This window comes from Maylandia zebra, linkage group LG7, assembly GCF_041146795.1.
Source record: "Maylandia zebra isolate NMK-2024a linkage group LG7, Mzebra_GT3a, whole genome shotgun sequence".
In the NCBI taxonomy this organism is placed as follows: domain Eukaryota; kingdom Metazoa; phylum Chordata; class Actinopteri; order Cichliformes; family Cichlidae; genus Maylandia; species Maylandia zebra.
In genome coordinates this window covers 45,514,923-45,526,348 of record NC_135173.1, presented here as the reverse complement: position 1 = coordinate 45,526,348, position 11,426 = coordinate 45,514,923, and the positions used below count along the sequence as shown (strand labels likewise).

Genomic DNA, 11,426 nt, shown 5'->3' with positions numbered 1-11,426 from the left:
TCTCACAGACACACAAAAGCCAAGGATTCATTTCATTAATGTCCCCCTGTAAACACAAATACTCTGAATTTCATGAATAACAGCACTGAAAGAGAACAGACCACATTAATACTGGTAGGATAAAGTGTGAGCTGTATTCACAGACAGCAGTTTTTTTTTTAAAAGAAATCATCAAGCTCCCCATTCAAAAGAATTTGAAATGTATTTGGAAATGTAGTGCACACGTAGATGCTATCTGTCTGCGGGTTAAATGCTGTGTTACAGTAAACAGTCATGCCCACTTGTTAAAACCAATACAAAAGGGTGGCAGCCACCCATATATATAAAAACAAACAAACAAAACTCATGCCACAACAAAATCTGATCTGTCCGTGGGAGCGTAACAGCAGAAAGGGAAAGAAAAAGCAGAACTGCTTGTAGTCTACAAAACTGTGAGAACATCTTCAAAATAGGCGGTTTCCTTCTCGTTTCTTGTTGTCTGATTCATAAACGGAATCATTCGATGATCACCATTGGACGAAATGATCTGGGGCTACGGTCCTATTTGCTGAGAAAAAAAATAGATCCTCTGTACACCGTCTCTGACTGAAGGGGCATAACGAGCCCTGATAGAGGCAGTAACCAGTTCATCAGCAGCTCACAAACTCTGTGTGCTCCTGCCAGCATGTGTCCATGCGTGCATCAGGGCTTCTGCCGGCACATCGGCACGGACTTGAAGCATCATTCAGTATGCTTTAGCTTATCATAACTGATCGATTAAAAAAAATAACTCCTGAAGAAATGCAGAGTCCCAGCTGTAGCAAAACTGAAATCATATTTAATGAAAACAGAATTACTTTAATTTATTTCCAGATAAAACATACATATCACAAAAAAGCTCTAAGATTTTACAATAAAGGGCAGAAAAAAACTTGCTTAGTTAGAACAAGAGAGGAATGACTCAGGAATGAACCGATATGTAATCAGTCGTTCATCAGTGCTCTCCCACCCGAACTTCTGACAATTACTTCCTACAGAACCAGCTGGAAAATACGATATTAGTGTGCCATTAGGTGAAACACCTGGGGGTAACCATCCAAAGAGAGAGGTAGTGCACAAGAGATGTGAAGAAGAGAGTGCAGGCAGGGTGGAGATGATGAGTGCCAGAAGGATAGCAGCGAGAGTCAAAAGGAAAGTTTACAGGAAGGTAGTGAGACCTGCGGTGGTGTATGACTTGGAGATGGTGGTACTCATAGTTTGGAGACAAAGTTAGAGAGGCAATACTGAGACGGTTTGGACATGTGCAGAGGAGGGATAGTGGAGATAATGGACAAAGGATGCTAATGATGGAGCTGCCAGGGAGGAGGAAAAGAGGAAAACCACAAAAGAGATTCAAAGATGTAGTGAAGGAGTAATTGCAGAGGGTTGGTGTGACAGGATGTTAGGGATTGGGTGGGACGGAGGAGGGAGAGGAGGACTGGTTCATAATCATACAAAAATTCATCAACTCTGATCCAAATATTCATCAACCCAAAACAATAACTGCTTATTCATTACTAAAAATCTAATTAATATTTAATATTTGTTACTCTGTCTGTGTGGCCTCAGCAGTTCCTCATGACTACTCTATCACTTTGTGTTTCAATCAAACCCCTCACTTTATGGATAACTATGAACGAATCACTAATATAGTGCCTCCAGCTGGCTCTAGTGAATAATTACCCAGTGTACAGTCTTGGATCAGGAGTGCTGATGAACGACTCATTACAGTCAACTTGTTGCTTATACTTTCCATACTCTTTCTTCTCTAAGTAAGTTAAATGTTCCTGTTTCTTAAGTGTTTCCTATGCAGGATCAAATCAAATCAAATCACTTTTATTGTCACATCACATGTGCAGAATATATAGTTACTTACATATATATCAGACCCTGACATATTCAGGCAAGGAATGGAAAAAAGAAAGGATGTGTTTAGAGAAAGTGAATTAATAACACTCCCCTCTTCCTCAGCAGCTACTGCTGATGTGCCCTCGTGGAAGGCACTTAATCCACAGCTGCTCCAGCTTCCAAGTGGGACAAGCACACAACTTCAGTAAGATGAAGCACTGGAAGCTGGATCAGTTCAGACTCCCCTGGATAAATGAAGGATAAATCAGTCCGCAAACATATTCTCACATTTAATTTCAGTAGTCAGAGCATCCAGAGGGACACACAGCACATTTACTTATTTTAAAGTTATTTTCAGAAACGTGTGGGTCACTGTAAGCATCTTCTACCACACTGACATCGGCTAACGCAGGAGGAGCAAGGTGATACAGAGGGATATGCAAGGCTGCCAGTCAAAAAGAAAGCAGCTCTGGGCGATCACCTCCCACAGAAGTGCACCGGCACATTTTTTGACATGCTTTCTTCTCCAAAGCCCCAGGCTTGAAGCTCCAGTCTGTCCTCCTCCTCCTCCTCCTCCTCTCTATCATCTTCTACTATATCTCCCTCCTCGTACAGACTAGGCTCCTCCACAGAGGTCTCCATGTTCGGGTTATAGCTACCGAAAGCCTGCGCCTCACTGTACTCGTAGATGGTGGGGAGGCTGCTGCGTAAACCGAAGCGGCGCCGCAGCGCCACGAGCAGCGGCTGCGGGATGGTGAAGATATCCACATTGTTCCCCAAGTCAATCCAGGCCAGCGTGGGGAACTTCTTGGGCTCCTTCATTACATCTGTCAGGTCTTTCAGGATGGCCGCTGTCAGACGGTTGCCATTAACAGCAAGTATGGTGAGTTTCGGCAAGCAGCTGAGGTAGGGCAGCAGCATGCGTAAGCTGTCGTCCTGCAGTTCAGTGAAGCTCAGGTCTACGGCGGACACCATGTCACTGCTGCTCTGAAGGTAGAAGGCCACGCGGTGGACATCCCGGCCGGAGAGCGGGATTCCCGACAGGTTGACAACGTCTCCCGAAAGCTTCTTTTTCAGCGTGGTCTTCAGGCTGTTTAAAAGAAAAACAAATCATTATCACGATGTTCAAAAGTTTGGTCTCCGAGGTACAAAATGGTGATTTGCTGCAGACATTAAATGTGCAAGAAAATGCTTAGTTATGCAAACACAAGTAGGTGTTACTTATTGATACAGACATTATTGATTTAAGGGCTCCATAATTTAGACTCTAAATGTTCCACTGCTGCAAAAAAGACTGCAAAAAAAGAAACAGCATTAGGCTGAGTTCAGCCCACAATAACACGCAGAAGAGAATTTGCATTTATGTTTCGTCCCGAGGCTCTCAAACAACAAATTTTGTCTCCGGTGCTGAATGTGCGGCGTAGAAAGGCGCCAGGTGTTTTCAGCTTTGAGTGTCATCTGTTTTTTTCACCTCTGTGTCACCTCCAGTTCTACTAGTAAATAAAAAATCCATAAAATAAACCCCACAGAGACAAGAAAATTAAAATATTTGTGATTAAGCAAACCGAGCAAACAAAGCAAAAGTAAACATGTTACCCTGACAAATGAGTCTCCTTGCTATGATCTGGGACTGTAGCGTCACTCCTGGGACACGGATTATTTTGAAAACAGGGATTCAGTGGAAAGTTTGGGTTTTTTGGGGGTTAGAAAAAAGAAAATCGGGCCACTTGTGTTTGAAATATTGTGAGTGACAGGTTAATAAGCCACTGGAGTTGAGATGAATGCAGTTTAGAGATGAGAGTATTCGCAGTTGAGTCTTTATGCCAGGAGCATTAGGATGCGCCACATTTTGCAGTACGCTTTATAAGAATACAGACAGTGTAAAGTTGGGCGTTAGAGGCGATGATTACCATTGGACTGACTCCCTATTAAGTTAATTTAGCCAGAAACTGGCGTTAGCTTTAAATTTAATGTATACACTTGAGAGATGCATGATTCCTCTCCACAAACTGTCAGCAAGAAGGCAAATACATGTACTTCCCTGAACTTTTCCCTGTCAGGATTTGATAAATGGCTGTTAGGATATTGTGTAGAACAGACAGGAGGATAAAAGAGTCGATGATGCACGTACAAACAGTCTCGAAAAGGCAAGACACACAAGTGATAAAAGCAACACGTCACCATCTATGTCAGTCAAACTGTGGATAACAGATGTTAGGGTGAAACCATCTGAAAGGAAACTCCTACGCAGATAGGTCCATAACTTTTTGGACAAAGACTCAATTCTTGTGGTTTTGCTTCTGTAGATTGCCACGTTGGACCAGAGCAGTCAAGATGTGATTGAAGTGCCGACATTCAGCTTTAATTTAAGGGGTTTTACAAAAGCCTCGCATTAACTGTTTACAATCTTTTTTTATAAATGTTAACATTTCAAGAATGTTTATCCAAAGTAACTGGACAAACAAACACAATTTTAAATATATAATATATGTTTTTGATAGTTGGAGGAAATGCCTTTGACTCCCTGGAGTGTAGAACCCGTGGATGTTACCAAACGCGGTTTCCTCCTGCTTGTTTGTGGGTTTCTTTAGTTTTGTCTTCAGTTTTTTAAAAACCTGCCCCACTAGGTTGAGATCAGTTTACAGACTTGGCCACTGAAGAATATCCAATTTCTTTGAATTGAGAAACTCTTGTTTTTTTTTGCACTTTGCTTTGGGTCATTATCCCTGTGCGCTGGGAAGTGCCATCTGATCGGTTTTGCAGCACTGCTTCTTCTCTCAGCACTTACATCATCCATAAAAACTAGTGACCCAGTTCCACTGGCAGTCACACATGCCCAACATTACCTCCACATGTTTGCAGTATGCATCAGTTCATCTTGGTTTCATCCAAATATATGTGCAGGCTCTATTAGGTTTTTTTCTGGCAGTCTAATCTGGCATTCTTGTTCTTGACTGTAACCAGTGGTTTGCACCTTGCACCCTCTGTGTTTACATCTCCTGATTTAGGACCCCATGCAATCTGCATGTTATAAGAATAAGAGGAAGTACAGCATCATTTATAAGAACAAGTTTGTGGCAGTAAGGACGGACCCGACCACGTATTTGCACTTTGTAACACTATTCCCGGTTGCTGCTCTTTTAACTCTGGCTGCAGCTTCCCAGCTGCCAGCCACACATACGGCACAACAACAACAAACTCAGGTGTCAGTCTCCACTGCAGGTCACCACAAACCACACCCGCCACAACAGAATGGATACTACGGAATCTCTCCATTTAGCAGGAACACAGTGAAAGGTGAAATACTACTATCGGTAACTATCAGACTTCCAGATCTGTCATGGAATTGCTCAACAAAACATTTGCTTTATAAAAGAACTTGGTTGAATATGGATAGCTGAGCTAAAAGGAGGAAACATACATGTTAGGGCGGTACAGGAGTGTGTAGACAGAGCCTGCTGCAGAACACTGTTTTTTTTGAAGAAGTCAGAGGAAACAGATATGCCAAACAAATGGAGAATTAGTTAAAGAAAATCAACAAACAGCAGAAAAACGCTCTGTTTGAGCGACCAGAGGTTCATTCTGTTTTTGTCTTAGTCCTGTTTGCTTTTCCTCGCCCCTCTGCCTCCTCAGGCGCAGTAAAGGATTATCCCTACATCTCTCTCTGCTCTCTGGTCTGTCTGGGAGCCTCATAAATTGGCAGGCTGTGCTCTTTACATCTGTCACCCTCTCTGCTCGGTTAAGGGAAAGAAGAAGATCTGTAGCACACCGGGGCTGCGATTCGCAAGATTATTGATTTGAGGAGTAGGCTATAATTCATCTCTCCCTCCCTCATATCCTCACTCCTGCTCACTGCCTCTCACTTTCTTGCTCTTTTCTATTTTCTTGGCCTCTTCGGTTTGTTTTGTTCACAGCCTCACAGTCTCTCCTGTTCTAAATCTGATCTGCTGAAGCAAACATATTCACCCCTTCATTCTCTCATTTTTGAATGGCTCCCTTCAAAAGGTTATTGAATTGCACGCACCAGGTACACCTAAACCTCTAATAATTAACAGATTAAAAGACCTAGAACAGTTTTCATATGAGAATGAAAACCGTATTTTTGGGTTATGTATTATAGGGGACATCCACAAAGTGAATCTCCTGTTCCATCACATCCTAAAAATACTGGCAGCTGCCAGCGCTACACTGCAGCCTCCTAGTAGATACATGCATGGTATAAATTTCAAAGTCCTACATCGCCTCGTTCTCCAGTTATCGCATTCACAAGATTTTCAGAAAACATGACCTCTGACCTTGAGGTCAGACTCGAACTCGTCCAATATTTTTAGTAGATACACTTATGCTATTGATTTTAAACGCCTACCTCTCCTCTTCCTCGAGTTATCGCATTCACAAACGTAGGTGTGCACGCCACTTGCCTGGCCGCCCACCCGGCGGGGTGATGACAATACCCCATCAGTCTTGTACTGCTGAGGGTAAAATGCTCAACTGGATTGATGTCTGCTGACTGTGTCATTTGATTACAGTGGCTCAATGCCATGTTCAAGAAACCAGTTTGAGATAATGACACAGCGAGTTATTGTGGTGGAAGCAGCAATCAGAAGACGGTCATCACAACACTGTGGTCATAAAAGGACGGGCATAGTCATGGACAATACTCAGGTAAGCTGTGACATTTAAACAATGCTAAGAAAGAAAATATAGCCACATCATTATACCACAACAGCGGTACCCAACCCCCGGGCCACAGACTGGTGTCGGTCCGCGAGTTGTTTGCTCTGGGCTGCGAGAGTTGAGGCTCGGGTGTGAAATTGATGGTTCTCAGGGTTTTTAACATTATTTTTTAAATTGTTTTTATCGTTAACTTGGTTTCCCTGGGTCTTTTCCCGTGTCTTATAAATAAATCTTCTTTTTTCTGGTACCGGTACTGGTTTTATTTTGTTGTATTATTCCGCAACATGTGAAAATATTGTCGGGCATAAACTGGTCCGTGGTGCAAAAAAGGTTGGGGTTGTACTACAACACATCCATGCTGTCATGTTTTTTTTATTTTATTTTAACCCTATCATCTGGAAATCACAGCAGAAATTGAGAGTCATCAGACCTGGCAACACCAATCTTCTTGTTCAGCCCATACAAAAGTTTTGCTGACAAGAGTGGCACCGATTGTGGTCTTCTGCTGCTGCAGGTTCAATATGCTGTGTGTTCAGAGATGCTCTTCTGCATACCCTGGTTGTAATGTTTTTTTAGCCTTCCTATTAGCTCAAAGGAGTCTTGACATTCATCTCTTACCTCTGGCATCAACAAAGCATTTTCACCATGAGACCTGCTGCTCACAAGATATTTTCGCCTTTTTAATGCATTTTCTGTAAACTGATGGCTGTGTGTGAAAAATCCAGAATCAGCAGTTTCTAAAATACTCAAACTGGCCCGTCTGGCACCAGCAGTCTTGCAGCATTCAAAGTGATATTCATCTTTCTTCTCCATTTTGATGTTTGGTTTGAACTTCAGCAGGTTATTTTGATCTCGTCTGCATGCCTTGAGTTGCTGCCATGTGATTGGCTGATAACAGTGAACGTTAGTGAACCTAACATAATAACAACATAAAATCCTAACCAGGGCAATTGATGTGCAAGTATGTCTGACCTTCAAGAAGCTAATTTGCAGAGATTCAGTTAAACAAAGGTTTTTTTTTTCAGTGCTACTTTTCATGTAATTTTTATGTTCTACCTGTACCAGTGCATGTGACACAGCACAGGAGCCTGAAAACTGTCCAAAGTCTTCTATGCTAATTTTCATTGCTTAAAATTTGTAATATATATTTTTTTAATTTTCCATGGTCCCCCTCTGATTCGTTCTCATTGTCCCCCTGTTACACCTAGTTTGGGGATCGCTCCTCATATTTGACGTTAGTTTCTCGGCAAATTCTGTGATCTCTTATATGTTAACAATTAAATTACTATTCAATAATTTTTTCTCAGTTTAATAATACAGAAAACAGAAAATGATGAATGAGGTTTGCACATTGCTAAGAAGCAACTTAAAAAGCAGGAGAAGTCTTCTTGGGTTAATCAACCACAGGTTTTCTGTTCCACTGTGCAGCTTCTGCTCTTTACTGTCATCTAAGTGACTATTGTTCTCTCTGACTTATTTATAGGAGGTTTTCCTCCTTCTGCTAGAACCTTTCCATCTCACCTGTGGTGCCTTTGCATTCATGTAGAAAGAGCTATTTCATGAGACAGGCACAGTAGGTGCTGCAACTGAGTAGGTGGTGCACGGGGAGGTGGGGCTCTAATATGATTTTAATGAGACAGAGTAAAGACCCCCCCCCCATCCCCCAAAATGTGCTTCCTCCCAGCTCCGTGAGCTCAGTTCCACCCACGGGCTCCTTAGTTAGCTGCAGGCCCAGGGGGCATAAGTAGGATTTCTAAAGCCACAGTGTATGCAACTGTCCATCAGCATGAAAATGATAACAACATAAACAACAAAATGTCTTATTTTGCTCTTTCTGATGTGGTTGCACACTTGTAGGCAGTGGTGCGTTTCCTCTTGGACCAGCTCAGTCACAAACAACTTCAAAGGCTAGCACGTCCCCATAAATATGATGTGAACGAGAGCGTCCCCAGCTTCGGGACCAATTTAAAAGCAAATAACTGAGGAAAATCCATCTATTGACATCTTCAGGAGCAACTGATACAACAGCGCAGGAATCCAATAATGGCTGAGTCTCATGTGTCAAACTATTGGCTGCTTAAATGTGGGTTCACACAGGCTGTCTAATTGCTTTTCATATGCCGTCTTTCCTCTGGGATGTTGTTAACTTTTATCCACTGAACCAGGGTCCTTGTTGATTTGTAGTTATGTAAACCCCAGAGGTGGAGACTAAAACATCTGGGGTTTGTGACGTTAAAAATGAGTGCAGGCAAAGAGAGTGGAGTGCACAAAAAGGGTCAGAACAAATTGAAAGAATCATGACTTAATGAAACATTTTTGAGAATTCGGTTTAGGAGCTACACGAGTGATTCAGCGTGTTTCAGACTGCAATGGAGTTAGCGCTGATTAAAAAACCTACAGTGGCTTGATCTATTGCACAATCTGCTGCTGTTGAGACAGAGATTTATTCAGTCTAGGCTGCCCGGCGACTTCTGTGCCTTTTGAATACATAACAGCTGATTTTTTTTTTTTTTTTTTAAACAAAAATGAATAGAAAAATATTCATATTCAATTTGCAACTTTTATTTCCAGATGTAAAATATACAATTTTGGCTTTTTTTCCCATTTTCACTGAAACATTTACCAGATACATGTAGGAGTTGTAATTTTGTTCTATACATCCCCAGACAGCATTAAAGCCTCTCCATTAAGGCTTGGTCGTAGCAGGTCCATTGATTTCTGCATTCACACTCATTTTCTGTTCCCCGTTAGTCTCCACTCAGTCTAGCTGTCTCAAAAAGTTAAGTGCCCATCATTAGTCTGCAGCTTCCCTCCTTCACCAATGTACTAATCAATTTTTGCTTGAATGCAACCAAACACTTTCTCAGCACTGAACCAGGCAGAGATGGAAGGCTGAGGAGATGAACACATTTAAAAAGAGCTGATAGGGTGAGAAATGTGGGGAAAATCTTATCTGCAGACTTCATGACTCGTGGACTACATGGATCTCTTTTTATCCTGGGGAGCTAGAGCCAACCCTATCTGGGCATAGAATGAGAGGCGGGGTATTCTTGCATGGGTCACGGGTCCATCACAGGGCAAACGTAAAGAGAAAGACAATGCTTATATTCACACCTACGGCCAATTTAGACTGACCAGTTAACCTCACATGCATGTCTTTGTACTGTGGGAGGAAAGCGGAGAACCTGGGAAAAATCATTAATCTGTTTCTTGAGATGCTAACTGCATGGCTGACATCTCGATTCATCTTTTCACTCATGCAGTTGCATATAGTTTCTGTAAAGAACTATTACTGTTAAGCAGTTATTTTTTAAAATTAAAAAAGCTTGCTAACAATAATGAGATGTATGATATTAAATATGCCTCACTGTCATTATAAGTTATTAAAATGACCCCCAACTGGTCACGGCAGATGGCTGCCCCTCCCTGAGCCTGTTTCTACTGCATTTTTATTCCTGTTAAAAGGGAGTTTTGTTTCCAAGTAACTTCCTCAAGTGAGAAATTCTGACTTTAATCACAGAATTTGGGTTTTTATTTTTTCACAATGATGAAAAAAATTATAATTCTGAGGCGAAAGTCAAAATTCTGACCTCAAATAAAACAGAACAAAAAAAATCTATAAAAAACCCCTCCAAAACAAAGCAAAACTCACAAAACACAATGGAAGTGTTTTTGTGGAGATGGTAGAAATGACAAGCTAACATTTTACTGCTAATAGCAAACATGCGCTGGTTTTGTATGAATTATGCGATTTAAACACACACTACCCCTTTTCTCCCTCACAACACTGAAGAATTCTCTGCTTCTCTTAAGTTTGTTCCGGTCCCTCAGATGTTTTCTTTTTTCTATTGTGTTTTTATTCAATTTCCATTGTGTTTTGTGTGCTTTTGCAGCAATTTTTATTGTTAATTTACAAGCGTCTTCTTAAATTACAGTATATTTGACCCCTTGGGGCCACCGTAGATTTCTGACTTTTTCCCCCCTCATAATTTTAATGTGATAATTCTTACTTTTCTCACTTTTTTCTTTAATTATAAAAAACTCTTACCCTAACCTATAACCCTAACCTCTATAATCCTCTAACAGCACCTCTGAGTAGTGTTTTCATAGCGTTATTTTATTTAATTTTCTTTTGACAAATAAGGTCTTGCTGTGCAATCAATTACACTAACAGCCCATCCAAGAAGTCTCCGGTCTCTGTTATGAAATATATTAATTTCTTGGTTTGAAGCATTATTAAGCAGATATGTCTGTGTGGGCCATACAGCTGAAGTTTGTGGGTGATTTGATGGTGGCATTATCCATATTCTCTCCAGTCTCTTAAAAGCATGAAAGCTGAATACTTTATTACAAATTATAACCCATTAATAAATCATTTATATTATATAATCTGTCTCATTAGAACATGTTATTAGAAAAGGTCTGTGGTCCATTTGCACAGCTCTGACCAAGTTCAGCATGTCCGTGATCACATCAGAGAGAATAACGAGCAGTATCTCAGCTGTGAGGAGAAACTTCTCTGAACTACAAATTTGATTTGAATTTTTTCCCGCTGAGCATGCAGAGATACACCAGATTCATTTCAGGGCAATAAAATAAAAGCACTTAAGAAACACTGGATGTGGATGCTGTACCACAGACCCGTGGGACGACCAGATCAATGTCTGCTTCATCAACGCTTTGGTCTTGACTTGTTTATACCTCAGATCGATCTGAACTGTTTTGCCTCCGGGCATTTGTATAATACATGCGTGGTAGTCTGTCTCAGTCAGGGAGGGCCTTACAAGGGTCCAATGTACTGTACAAACTCATCGCTGAAAAGTGAGCTGCTAAAGGGCCGATCCTTCAGTTCTCTGCAGATGTCACTTCAGGCCTTTTGACTG

The 11,426-nt window shown here is 41.3% G+C and overlaps 1 long non-coding RNA gene across 3 annotated transcripts in view; it reads right to left on the bottom strand.

The window, feature by feature from the left end:
* Window positions 1-795: 795 nt before the first annotated feature.
* Window positions 796-11,426, bottom strand: part of LOC106675242 (leucine-rich repeat-containing protein 75B) — a 48,291-nt gene continuing 37,660 nt past the window's right edge. For all 3 annotated transcript variants that reach the window (XR_013099499.1, XR_013099497.1, XR_013099498.1), the window contains exon 7: window positions 796-2,956. This is a non-coding gene — a long non-coding RNA (leucine-rich repeat-containing protein 75B). The remainder of the gene's footprint in view (window positions 2,957-11,426) is intronic.